Source organism: Budorcas taxicolor, chromosome 4, assembly GCF_023091745.1.
Source record: "Budorcas taxicolor isolate Tak-1 chromosome 4, Takin1.1, whole genome shotgun sequence".
Lineage (NCBI taxonomy): Eukaryota > Metazoa > Chordata > Mammalia > Artiodactyla > Bovidae > Budorcas > Budorcas taxicolor.
This window is the reverse complement of record NC_068913.1, coordinates 88,433,350-88,440,590: the sequence shown is the minus strand read 5'-3', so window position 1 is coordinate 88,440,590 and position 7,241 is coordinate 88,433,350. Positions and strand designations below refer to the sequence as shown.

The 7,241-nt window shown below is 43.4% G+C and overlaps 1 pseudogene; it reads right to left on the bottom strand.

Annotated features, from left to right (window-relative positions):
• Positions 1-6,003: 6,003 nt before the first annotated feature.
• LOC128046303 (40S ribosomal protein S2-like) lies at positions 6,004-6,976 on the bottom strand (annotated as a pseudogene).
• Positions 6,977-7,241: the final 265 nt, after the last annotated feature.

Sequence of the window (7,241 nt, the reverse complement as noted above, 5' to 3'; positions counted from 1 at the left end):
CCATTTCTGGCTCCTCTATTTTCCAGGCATTTTCAATGTTCTATTGATTCTACTCTGGACTATTTTTCTCATCAATATAAGCCTTCCTTTTCATGTCTATGTACTTTTCTTCTGTTTCTGAAATGCCCCAGGTACATCCATGCTGGTGGTCATGAGAACTGAAAGAATACCTTTTCAGCTGTCTGTTTTGATTTGGAAACTTCTTCAGGCTCACTCTTCTTTGTCCTACTGAAAGTCTCCTCTTGTACTGGCTCCTGTTGGTTTCAGATCACATGCTCCCCCTTTTTTCTTCTCTACTTGTCCATGTGCCTCCCCCAGCATTCTCTACCATCTACACGGTCATAGCTCCATGCTAATAACTTTATGACTAGGTGATTTCTGATAGGTATCAACATATCCCAAGAGAGTTCAAAAAATTATGTATTGTCACTAGGTTACTTCATCACAAACTTTAACAAAAAAAAAAAAAAAAATTCTGTCAGTTAACTCTGAACATTTGCCAAAGAGGAGAAGGAAAGGAGATGTAACTATTGCCTGGCATTGAAACTGAGTTCCTCTGCCAAATTTATAATTAAACTCTCTGTCCAAAACATTATTTCCTTTCTTGTCTAATACCTGTTTCTCTCAAGACTGAGGATTATAAAAGAAAAGGAGGGACTGAAACTAAGTCAGGCCCTGTGAGACCCTCCCAGGTACAAAAGCCTTCCGTGTCCACCATTGTTAGTTCCTAGGGAAAAAGCTTCAGCCTCCCAGATCTTCCTTGAGTTCTAAAGGGCAGATTCCAAAAGTTACTAATTAGGGAAGGGAGGAAATGGAAAAACGAAGACAAAACGGTCAAGAATAATAGTGTGGAAACAAACAACTCTCACCCCAAATTTTGTCTATAAAAACACTCCTTTGAAAACCCGTGTAGAGTTTGGGTTTTGTTTTGAGCACAAGCTACTCATTGTCATTGCTTGGCCCTGAGGTAAATCTTTCTCTGCTCCAAATTCGGACATTTAGCTTTGTTTGGCCTCACGGTGTTGGGCTCTCCAACTTGCATTCTATAACAACTGATGTTACATTAAAAATATACCATCTGGTAGAGATTACTGGTGATAGAAGCAAGGTCCGATGCTGTAAAGAGCAATATTGCATAGGAACCTGGAAAGTCAGGTCCATGAATCAAGGCAAATTGGAAGTGGTCAAATAGGAGATGGCAAGACTGAAGGTCGACATTCTAGGAATCAGTGAACTAAAATGGACTGGAATGGGTGAATTTAGCTCAGATGACCATTATATCTCCTACTGCGGGCAGGAATCCCTTAGAAGAAATGGAGTAGCCATCATGGTCAACAAAAGAGTCTGAAATGCAGTACTTGGATGCAATCTCAAAGACGACAGAATGATCTCTGCTCATTTCCAAGGCAAACCATTCAATATTACAGTAATCCAAGTCTATGCCCCAACCAGTAATGCTGAAGAAGCTGAAGCTGAACGGTTCTATGAAGACCTACAAGACCTTTTAGAACTAACACTCAAAAGAGATGTCCTTTTCGTTATAGGGGACTGGCATGCAAAAGTAGGAAGTCAAGAAACACCTGGAGCAACTGGCAAATTTGGCCTTGGAGTACAGAATGAAGCAGGGCAGAGGCTAATAGAGTTTTGCCAAGAGAATACACTGGTCATAGCAAACACTCTTTTCCAACAACACAAGAGAAGACTCGACACATGGACATCACCAGATGGTCAACACAAAAATCAGATTGGTTATACTCTTTGCAGGCAAAGATGGAGAAGCTCTATGTAGTCAGCAAAAACAAAACCAGGAGCTGACTGTGGCTCAGATCATGAGCTCCTTATTACCAAATTCAGACTTAAATTGAAGAAAGGAGGGAAAACCACTCGACCATTCATGTATGACCTCAATCAAATCCCTTATGATTATACAGTGGGAGTGAGAAATAGATTTAAGGGACTAGATCTGATAGACAGAGTGCCTAACGAACTATGGACGGCATTGTACAGGAGATAAGGATCAAGACCATCCCCATGGAAAAGAAATGCAAAAAAGCAAAATGGCTGTCTGTGGAGGCCTTACAAATAGCTGTGAAAAGAAGAGAGGCGAAAAGCAAAGGAGAAAAGGAAAGATATAAGCATCTGAATGCAGAGTTCCAAAGAATAGCAAGGAGAGATAAGAAAGTCTTCCTCAGCGATCAATGCAAAGAAATAGAGGAAAAAAACAGAATGGGAAAGACTAGAGATCTCTTCAAGAAAATTAGAGATACCAAGGGAACATTTCATGCAAAGATGGGCTCAATAAAGGACAGAAATGGTCTGGACCTAACAGAAGCAGAAGATATTAAGAAGAGGTGGCAAGAATACACAGAAAAACTGTACAAAAAAGATTTTCACGACCCAGATAATCACAATGGTGTGATCACTCACCTAGAGCCAGACATCCTGGAATGTGAAGTCAAGTGGGCCTTAGGAAGCATCACTATGAACAAAGTTAGTGGAGGTGATGGAATTCCAGTTGAGCTGTTTCAAATCCTGAAAGATGATGCTGTGAAAGTACTTCACTCAATATGCCAGCAAATTTGGAAAACTCAGCAGTGGCCACAGGACTGGAAAAGGTCAGTTTTCATTCCAATTCCAAAGAAAGGCAATACCAAAGAATGCCCAAACTACCACACAATTGCACTCATCTCACATGCTAGCAAAGTAATGGTCAAAATTCTCCAAGCCAGGCTTCAGCAATATGTGAACCACGAACTTCCAGATGTTCAAGCTGGATTTAGAAATGCAGAGGAACCAGAGGTCAAATTGCCAACATCTGCTGGATCATTGAAAAACCAAGAAAGTTCCAGAAAAACATCTATTTCTGCTTTATTGACTATGCCAAAGCCTTTGACTGTGTGGATCACAATAAACTGTGGAAAATTCTGAAAGAGATGGGAATACCAGACCACCTGACCTGCCTTTTCAGAAACCTATATTCAGGTTAGGAAGCAACAGTTAGAACTGGATATGGAACAACAGACTGGTTTCAGATAGGAAAAAGAGTACGTCAAGGCTGTATATTGTCACCCTGCTTATTTAACTTATGTGCAGAGTACATCATGAGAAATGATGGGCTGGAAGAAGCACAAGCTGGAATCAAGATTGCTGGGAGAAATATCAATAACCTCAGATATGCAAATGACTCCACCCTTATGGCAGAAAGTGAAGAGGAACTAAAAAGCCTCTTGATGAAAGTGAAAGAGGAGAGTGAAAATGTTGGCTTAAAGCTCAACATTCAGAAAACGAAGATCATGGCATCTGGTCCCATCATTTCATGGGAAAGAGATGGGGAGACAGTGGAAACAGTGGCTGACTTTATTTTTGGGGGCTCCAAAATCACTGCAGATGGTGATTGCAGCCATGAAATTAAAAGATGCTTACTTTTGGAAGGAAAGTTATGACCAACCTAGATAGCATATTGAAAAGCAGAGACATTACTTTGCCAACAAGTTCCATCTAGTCAAGGCTAGTGGTCCTGTATGGATGTGAGAGTTGGACTGTGAAGAAAGCTGAGTGCCAAGAGTTGATGCTTTTGAACTGTGGTGTTGGAGAAGACTATTAAGAGTCCCTTGGACTGCAAGGATATCCAATCAGTCCATTCTAAAGGAGATCAGTCCTGGGTGTTCATTGGAAGGACTTATGCTAAAGCTGAAAATGCAATACTTTGGCCACCTCATGCGAAGAGTTGACTCATTGGAAAAGACTCTGATGCTGGGAGAGACTGGGGGCAGGAGGAGAAGGGGACGACAGAGGATGAGATGGCTGGATAGCATCACCATCTCGATGGACATGAGGTTGGGTAAACTCCGGAAGTTGGTGATGGACAGGGAGGCTTGGCGTGCTGTGATTCATGGGGTCACAAAGAGCTGGACCGGACTGAGCGACTGAACTGAACTGAGAGGTTACTTTGTTCCCCCCTCAAAATTCATGTTGAAACCCTTAACCCTTAAACTTCAGGTGTGACTAACTTTAAAGATTATTCAAAATGATAATTAAGTTAAAACGAGCTTGTGAAGTGGACCCTAATCTGGTTTAACTGGTGTCCGTATAAAAAGATATGATTAGAGATTCAGAAAGATAGCAGTGAAGTGAGTGTGCAGAGAAAAGTCTCTGTGAGGACGTGGTGAGAAGCTGGCCATCTGGAAACCAAGGAAAGAAGCCTCAGGGGAAATCAAATGGGCTGACATTTGGATCTTGGATTTTCAGCCTCTAGAATTGTGAAAAAATTAATTTCTGGTTAAAACACCCAGTTTGTGGTATTTTGTTATGGAAGCCCTAGCAAACTAGTACACCATCCAGAAAGGCGGTGGAATGCATTCATTGTGCAAGCTGTAAACTAGGATAAGGGCTTCCTTGGTAGCTCAGCTGGTATAGAATCTGCCTGCAATGCAGGAAACACTGATTCGATCCCTGAGTTGGGAAGATCCCCTGAAGGAGGAAATGGCAACCCACTCCAGTATTCTTGCCTGGAGAATCCTCATGGACAGAGGTGCCTGGTGGGCTACAGTCCATGGGACCTCAGAGTTGGACATAACTGAGTGACTAAGCAGAGCACAGCACACACAAACCAGTGTAAATACTAATGATCAGGCCTCAAGTGAAACAGCAGACCCTGGACAAATTGGATCATCATGATAAAGTAGAGCAAAAAGGAAATTCCATTTCTCCACTTTCACCTCTTCTTTCCTTCATTTCTTGAGCTAATAATACATGTAATAGTTAGGCCATACTAATGTCATTTTAAATATGCATATGTTGAAACGAATCTATCTATCTTTGTAGCAGCAGCAGAAGGCGGAACACAGGCCACCTCTTTCCTGTTTCCTCTCCTTGACTCAGAATGGACACTTATGAGGAACTGGAGAATTGATGCTTTGGAACTGTGGTGCTGGAGACAACTCTTGAGAGTCCCTTGGACAGCAAGGAGATCAAACCAGTCAATCTTAATGAAGTCAACTCTGAATATTCTTTGGAAGCACTGATGCTGAAGCTGAAGCTGCAATACTTTGGCCAGCTGATATGAAGAGCTGACTCATTGGAAAAGACCCTGATGCTGGGAAAGATTGAAGGCAGGAGGAGAAGGGGACAACAGAGGATGAGATGGTTGGATGGCATCACAGACTCAATGGATGTAAGTTTGAGTGAACTCTGGGAGAATGTGCAGGACAGGGAAGCCTGGCATGCTGCAGTCCATGGGGTCGCAAAGAGTCAAACAAGACTGAGTGACTGAACAACAGCAATGGGCAACAGCAGAGATGCAAGAGATGAGGCATTTGCCCACTATCCTTCAAATTCTTCTCTGGCTCTGTGAGATGGATATGAACGGCTGGGAAGAAAGCCATCCTTGCTGAGTGAAGGGACTCCTCTGCAAATCCCTCAAAATGATTTTTAATGCTTTCAGGTTAACTGTGTGAGAAGCTGGCAGCCAAGAGCTACAACGTACCTTGGGATGGCTTGTCCCATCCTTTATTTCTGAACTATCTCAATCAAACCTCTGAATTTGAATCTAGTGATGTTTCTTCTCCTTTTTCTTCTCCTCCCCCCTTTCCCCCTTCTTCTATTTTGATAAGTGCTGCAGATACTCCTTCTGATGGGGATGTCAGATTTGATGGGGGTAAAGGGGTAGGGAGAAGTCCATGAGCAGTGAGTATCTTTATTCTATTTTATCCACATCTCATCTTGATTATGTTCGTTTAGGCAAAATGAAAGTATTGGTTTGCTTTTACCCAACTTTTCCAACCACTTTACTGGTCCCCAATCTCCTTCTTCTCAAGAATTTCATCTCTTCACCATTTCATATTTGATATGTCCGAAGTATGACCCAAACTGTTACTTGATCTGAGCTTTACCCATCCACTTCCCCACCCCTTTTGCCTCTTAAAACTCTAATTTGACTTTCATTTGTACACTACTGGCAATCTTCAAATCTCTTTCTCTATCTCTCTTTTTTACCAGCTTCATTCACTTTATTTTTCTCATAGAAAAGTATGTGGTGGCTACAGTTGGAGCCTGGGTCGTCTGCGTGGAAACTCTGGTGCAGGTCTCTGCAAGATGGTCAGTGAATTCCTAATACCAAGACTGGGTGAACACTGTCTCTTTCCAGAGATCAGGAGTGAGATAACTATAGATTTGAAATGGCATCAAAAGTGGCCTTGGCCAAGTTGCTCAGAGTGGTGGAGCAGCCCCTGACAGAGGTGTAGCACTCTGTCAGTTCCGGCCATCAGTAGAAGCTTCTTGGGCACAGGGGCTGAGACCAGGCCGGTGCCCCTGGAGGAAGGCAGGGAGTGGGTGCTCCAGCACACAGCCCCAGTGACCAGCCACCTTGCAAGGGACAATATGGGGCTTGCAGATCTTGTTCCCCAGTAACCTCATTGCACACTGACAGTGGATAACTTGCCCAGAGTGCTGGCCCCACAGATGTTAGTGGTTGCCTCCTTGGGAACTTGACACCAAAACTGACATGTACCTTGTAATTCCCAATGGCAACAAATGCCTTGAACTTGGTCTGCTGGCTAGCAAAAGGCTGCTTTTGCACAGGCATATTCTTCAAAATCTTCTTGAGGGATGTCCTGGGGAAAAAAGTCAGTGATCTCAGATCCCTTGGTCAGCAGAGCGAAGAGGTAGATCTCCTCCAGGGACTTGATCTTCATGTCGTGACCAGGTGGCCCAGCTTGGTGACAGTGACAGGAGGGAGGTGGGTGGGTGTGGGGGGCGCCGAGGACGGTCCATGTCCTTGGCCTTGCCTCTGCCAGCTTTGCAGCGTTGGCCTCAGCTGTGACCCAGACATGGACACAGGTGCCCAAGCCTCCCAGAAGCCACTACAGGAGGGTGTAAACACACATTGTGTACACCGCACTGTGTAAAACACAGAAATGTATTTCAGGGCTCTGGGGCTTCCAGGTACTGCCATAGCAGCAGGGGCGTCGTCTGCCATTTGTTGTTTTTACACAGAAGAAGCCAAACACCTCTGATTTTTTCCCTACATTTTTCTCCAAAGATCCTTATTGACAGCACTGAATTTCTCTGTTGGCCCATCTATAAGCAATTCCTTGAGGCTATTGCAAACACAGCTTCTTCTTCACCCCTAACCAGTATCTATCCATTTCTTTCCGTTCAGACACCATGACGTCTACAGCCTTGGAAATAAATAGATCATCTTGTATAGTCAGATTATATTTTCTACTGATTTTGAAGGTGAG